Consider the following 7,006-nt stretch of genomic DNA (forward strand, 5'->3'; position numbering starts at 1 on the left):
ACTAATAATATAATATAAAATATTATATATAAAATAATATAATATGTTATATTATAATAACATTATAATGTAATATAATATATATTTTTATATTATATTGTATATAATTATATATAGTACTTTTAGAATAAGAAAATAAGATATTGCAATAAAACATCATCAAAGTTATGGTAGTATGCAAAATGTTTTCAACCCTAGCAAATATAGAAAGTAGGGATTAGGGCAATTTCAATATAACAAATGATATTAGGATAAACAATGTATTTATATTTGACATACATTTGGAGGTAATGTATGGCTATGTTATTTAATTGGCATGCATAAAATATCTTTACAAAATTCACATTTTAATCAATTGCTACAAATGCTATGTGTATATATTGGTAATACATACTAATCAACAAAGTTACTGAAGAAAATTTTTAAAAAGAGTGAAAGAACTTTTACAAGATATAACCCAAAGCCTATGTATTAGAAACTCATACTATGTGATGATTCAAATGTCAGGCTTGAGCTCCAGTGATATTAAGGCTTACTTGTTTCACCACAGGTTTTCTGGTGAAATCTTTACTTGCACCCTTGTAAGCCTAGTCTGCTTATGAGAAGTTTGTCTCTACTTTTGCTTACTTATGAAGGATAGTATTTCCATTATTTTTATTTATTTATTTATTTTTGCCATAGTGTGCATGCACACACTAGAAAGAGACAGAGGAGAGAAAGAGAGAGAGAGAGAGAGAGAGAGAGAGAGAGAGCAAAAGAGAAAATGAGAAATTACTCCCCAGGGGGGTATGGCCACACTGCAATCCCTTCTCCTCTATTCTGCTCCCAGGATTTTAGGCTCACACATGCGCCCGGTGTGATTTTCAAGTCATCAGGTCCAGAATTTGAACTGTGGTCGGCCATATAGGAGTCCAATGCCTTAACTACCACGACCCCTGCTGGCCCTTATTTCCATCTTTTAAGTAGTCCACTTAGATTCATCTTTACCTCTCTGGTGATCAACCTATGGGCAGCTAAGTCAAGTCCTGGCAGCCAAGATTTCAAGAAGCCTGGTCTCTTTTCACAATCACACTGAATCCCTGGATAGCTGTATATTTTACTCCAGAAGGAAGAAGTTGTTTATATCTGGCTCTTGTCCTTCCTTAGTTTGCATTATAACCAGAAAATTATGCAGTCTTGAGTTGAACCAACTCACAAAATAACGAATGAGTAATGGTACTTGGCTCTGGTTCTCCTTTTTTAATTTTAAAGGACATAATGTGTGTTATCTCAGATAATGTCAGTTTGCTGATTCAAATTTGGCCATGTGGTTGAATTCAGCTGCCCTTTATAACTCTACTTTTTATATATTTTAAATATCTTTCACATTCCAAATAGCATCAGTGAATGCATTTTCAAGGCCAAAATTGGAATTCCTGTTTGAAAATCGTTGAGAACTAGTCCAACCTTGGAATGCACTTTAGTAGACCATAACCCTCAACCCCTCCCAATTCCCCCCACCCCCATACTCCAGAACCTTAAAATCTGGAGCCTGTAGGATCTCTGCATATTACTTGCCAAGGAGAGTGTGTAGCTGAGAATTAACCCAAATGCATGTATTTTAATAAAATTTGAAAAATGAACTCTTAATATTATCCTTTGTCAATCATCTAGTCATTATTTGATTTCTATAGCACCTTTTCTCCAAAGAGCTCAATGTATCTTAAACACATGTTACAATGCACTTTAAATAGGTGTTACCAAATTTGGCATTGTATGTGAGAAATACTGCTAGAATTATAAATTTCAACTGCAAATTATTGAAAGAATGAAAGAAATTTCAGCATATATGTGTGTGTGTATGTGTGTGTGTGTGTGTGTATTTTTTAATAGGTCTGTTAGCCATGTCAGAACCTCTCTCCCAAAGAACTGCAAGTTAGGTTCAAAACAGTGTATATTACCTATAAATACAGGCACTTAACCAGTATTTGAAATGTTATGAATTTTGTTGTTGTTTGCAAAGGTTCTGATGTCTCCTTTGATTTCTAGAATATAACAACAATCTTTTCTGTCTAAATGTCAAGTGTCAGGCCCACTAGACCTTGAATGTTTATTAGATTGGACTTACAGGGGCTCCCAACTCTTTTGCAGTTAATATGCTATTTATTTTCTTTCCTTTTTGTCATCTGCATTGAAGCAAGACTGAGCATGAGAAAGATGGTATCAATAAAGAGAGAGAGAGAGAGAGAGAGAGAGAGAGCAAAAGAGAAAATGAGAAATTACTCCCCAGGGGGGTATGGCCACACTGCAATCCCTTCTCCTCTATTCTGCTCCCAGGATTTTAGGCTCACACATGCGCCCGGTGTGATTTTCAAGTCATCAGGTCCAGAATTTGAACTGTGGTCGGCCATATAGGAGTCCAATGCCTTAACTACCACGACCCCTGCTGGCCCTTATTTCCATCTTTTAAGTAGTCCACTTAGATTCATCTTTACCTCTCTGGTGATCAACCTATGGGCAGCTAAGTCAAGTCCTGGCAGCCAAGATTTCAAGAAGCCTGGTCTCTTTTCACAATCACACTGAATCCCTGGATAGCTGTATATTTTACTCCAGAAGGAAGAAGTTGTTTATATCTGGCTCTTGTCCTTCCTTAGTTTGCATTATAACCAGAAAATTATGCAGTCTTGAGTTGAACCAACTCACAAAATAACGAATGAGTAATGGTACTTGGCTCTGGTTCTCCTTTTTTAATTTTAAAGGACATAATGTGTGTTATCTCAGATAATGTCAGTTTGCTGATTCAAATTTGGCCATGTGGTTGAATTCAGCTGCCCTTTATAACTCTACTTTTTATATATTTTAAATATCTTTCACATTCCAAATAGCATCAGTGAATGCATTTTCAAGGCCAAAATTGGAATTCCTGTTTGAAAATCGTTGAGAACTAGTCCAACCTTGGAATGCACTTTAGTAGACCATAACCCTCAACCCCTCCCAATTCCCCCCACCCCCATACTCCAGAACCTTAAAATCTGGAGCCTGTAGGATCTCTGCATATTACTTGCCAAGGAGAGTGTGTAGCTGAGAATTAACCCAAATGCATGTATTTTAATAAAATTTGAAAAATGAACTCTTAATATTATCCTTTGTCAATCATCTAGTCATTATTTGATTTCTATAGCACCTTTTCTCCAAAGAGCTCAATGTATCTTAAACACATGTTACAATGCACTTTAAATAGGTGTTACCAAATTTGGCATTGTATGTGAGAAATACTGCTAGAATTATAAATTTCAACTGCAAATTATTGAAAGAATGAAAGAAATTTCAGCATATATGTGTGTGTGTATGTGTGTGTGTGTGTGTGTATTTTTTAATAGGTCTGTTAGCCATGTCAGAACCTCTCTCCCAAAGAACTGCAAGTTAGGTTCAAAACAGTGTATATTACCTATAAATACAGGCACTTAACCAGTATTTGAAATGTTATGAATTTTGTTGTTGTTTGCAAAGGTTCTGATGTCTCCTTTGATTTCTAGAATATAACAACAATCTTTTCTGTCTAAATGTCAAGTGTCAGGCCCACTAGACCTTGAATGTTTATTAGATTGGACTTACAGGGGCTCCCAACTCTTTTGCAGTTAATATGCTATTTATTTTCTTTCCTTTTTGTCATCTGCATTGAAGCAAGACTGAGCATGAGAAAGATGGTATCAATAAGCTCCTGTCCCCTACACACCAAAGGGAGGAGAGCTGAAGAGAGATGAAGAGAATTACCATACCCTCTCTTCTCAGAAGAGAAAAAGAAATGCATTATAATCTTTAAGTTAGAGGTTATTCAGTAAGTCAGAGGCAGGCCATGCCTTCTACTTTAGAGGCTTTTTCTCTTTCATTGCCATAAAATACCACTCCCTTCCCAAACTAAATACAACGATAATAAAAGAAACCCCACAATCAAAGAACCAGCTCCGACCTCCCCATCCCAGATATCCCAAATTGTGGCTTCAGTTGCATTCTGCCCTTTTCTTTTCTCCTTCTCCTTTTTACTTGGGTGGATTGCTTTCAGTTGGGGCAGTCTTCATTCCACATGAGCTTTGAAATCATATCCCTGGATCTGTATAGAACGGCAGTAGCTCAAGGTATTAGTAGCAGCCTTCCATGGTAATGCTGTCATTAGATCATTAAGACTATTCTAAGGTTCTGCCTGTGAGCATGGCATGAATTTTATATTTGGAAATAAAATCCTCCCGGGATGCCACAAAGCTGCACGCCGGCCTTGCCCTTCTCGCAGGTCGTTAGGATTGGCTGCCCTGCCTTGGTCTTGTGTTACGCAGGAATAAGTCCTACCGTGTTTGTTTCACATAAGAACCCCTTCAATTTGTTTATAATGATCTGAATGATATTATTAGGTGAACAAAGCCACTCAATGGTGACATTTATTAACCAGTCATATCATCTGTGTTTAAATCTCCTATTACATTTCAGGGAAATTGTGTGAACCTAACTCCAGCATAACTTTTCTTTGGGGACCATTGCTTTGTATTGGGTTTGAAATAAAATAGAACATAGAAAGCAGATTTTATTTCCAGGAGAGCATTTCACTTAAGAGGTTTAGACTGAGCCAGATTATGTATAGAGGCCTACAGAAAGGTTGCAGTTAGAATTCTTCTACCTAGCTCTGCCTATAGGTCTCTGTCTGCATGAGTTAGGGACCATGGTCCTTTCACAAAAGGGGAAAGGGAGAAGATGTGTTGAAGAGTGAGTGAAAGAAAACCATGGATAGAAAAATAAAGCCCTTGTGTGTAGGCTGGGAAAGTGAAGGATACGCTATGACAACCTCTGCTGGCACAAGTGTACAAATGAGGATAATACTCAAATGTCTAAGAAGCATGCAGATATTGGTTACGATGGCTGGGTATACAGGTGAATCCGAATATGGACAAATTAGAATGTGATCAAAGGTTGATAACCGGTTATATGAAAGCAGAAAAGGCTGATGTGGTTTATGATGTTTGAATGCTGATAGAATTATGTACAAGTTGAGTGTCTCTAACCTGAAAATTCAAAATTTGAAATGCTCCAAAATCCAGAACTTTTGCCAACATGATGTTGCAAGTGGAAAATTCCACACCTGAACTCATGTGACTGGTCGCAGTCAGAACACTGTAATGAAAAATTCTTGTATAAAATTACCTTCACTTTATATTACATAAAGTGTATATGAAATACAAATTTTGTGTTAGCGCTTAGGTCCCATCCTGAAGATATCTCACTATGCACATGCAAATATTCCAAAATCTAAAAAATCTTCTGGTCCAAAGTATTTCAGTTAAGGGATACTCGACCTGTACTTTAAACATTTTTTAAAGAATTATTTTATTTAATTTTCTTAATTGTCATTATTTTTATTTTTTATTTTTTTTGAAGTTGACCAGAGAGAGACAGAGAGAGAAAAGTAAAGTGAGAAAGAAAGTTTCTAGATCTGGGACTCGAACTATGATCAGCCATGTGGGTGTCCAGCCACTTTAACCACTACATCACTTGCTGGCCCCCATTTTATTGTGGCAAATCTTAAATATCCCAAAAGAATAGAAAGAACAGTCTAATGAATCCTTATATACCCACTACTCAGCTTCAACGATTAACTCATGCCAATCTTGTTTCACTGTTACTTTTTTCTTGCCCCTTTTCTACTACATTATTTTGAAGCAAATTTGAAACATCACATCTCCGAATCTACAACTACTTTAGTTGAGTCTATAAAGGATAGAATTTCTTAGAAATTATAATGTAAATATCATCACACCTATAAAAGTAAATAATTCCTTAATATCATGAAGTAGCTAGTCAATGTCTGGATTTCTCTGTCTCATTTTTTAATGGGTTGTTCAAATCAGAATGTCAGCAAAGTCCTCACATTACATTTGGTTGTTATGTCTTTTAATAATCTTTTAATTCTGGGACCAGCAATTAGCATAATGACTATGTCACTGGACTTCCATGTAGTCGACTGCAGTTTGAGTCCCGGACCCGGTGGCTTAAAACTCATGCCGGGCACATGTGCATGCATGCCCAAAATCCCAAGAGGAAAATGGAGGAGAGGGGATTGCGGCATGGCCATCCCCCCGGGGGTGATTTCTCACTTTCTGTCTCTCTCTGTCTGTCTGGTGAGCGCATGCACCCTATAGCAAAAACCTCTCAAAAAAAAAAAAAAAAAAGAATCTTTTAATTCATGAGTTCACCTGATATTTCTTTTCCTGACAATTTATTTGTTGGCAAGAACTGGGTCACTTTTTTTCTGTACAATTTTCCAAATTTTGGAAATTTCTAATAAGCCAAAAATTTGGTCCTGGGTATCCTCCTCCTTCTCTCTCTCTCTCTCTCTCTCTCTCTCTCTCCTCATTGTTGATAGCTAAACACTTAGAATGATTGTGGCTTATAAATATCTATGGAGATCATTCTTTTTATTCTACTGTTTTTCATCCTGGAAATAATCCAGAAATTCACTATGAATAAAAATATTACTTAGGTCATGTGCTCAAGGTAGAGCCAATCAATCACTTGGTTTGATGGAATGTGCTGATTGGTTTAACATAGATGACATATCTCACTCCAGGAATTAAAGATGGTAAATGCTCTCTGAAACCACTTAATCTACAAACAGAAGTCACAACTGTTAGAAAGAGGGGAAGGAAAGAAGGAAGTGGGTGATTGAGAGGGCCAACAAACATCCACTACTACAATATAGTGTTTTTTTCTTTCATCTGTTGAACTATTGTTTCAGCTATTCAAGGTAACCTAGCCATTATTTCAAGCCTATGGAGGCAAAGAGAAGTAAAATATAATCTCTAGTCTCTAAGAGTTTGTAGACCAAAAGAGATAGGCTCATTATCCTTGCAATAATCACGAGAGGAAACTATACAAGGTATAGTAAGTACAAGGGAGAAAATATGTACCTATGCTGGAAGACTCAAGCATTAAAAATACCATGGAAATAATATTCCTTTTCAATAGAGGATTCATCCAGAAA

This window comes from Tupaia chinensis, unplaced genomic scaffold, assembly GCF_000334495.1.
Source record: "Tupaia chinensis unplaced genomic scaffold, TupChi_1.0 Scaffold000350_1, whole genome shotgun sequence".
Lineage (NCBI taxonomy): Eukaryota > Metazoa > Chordata > Mammalia > Scandentia > Tupaiidae > Tupaia > Tupaia belangeri.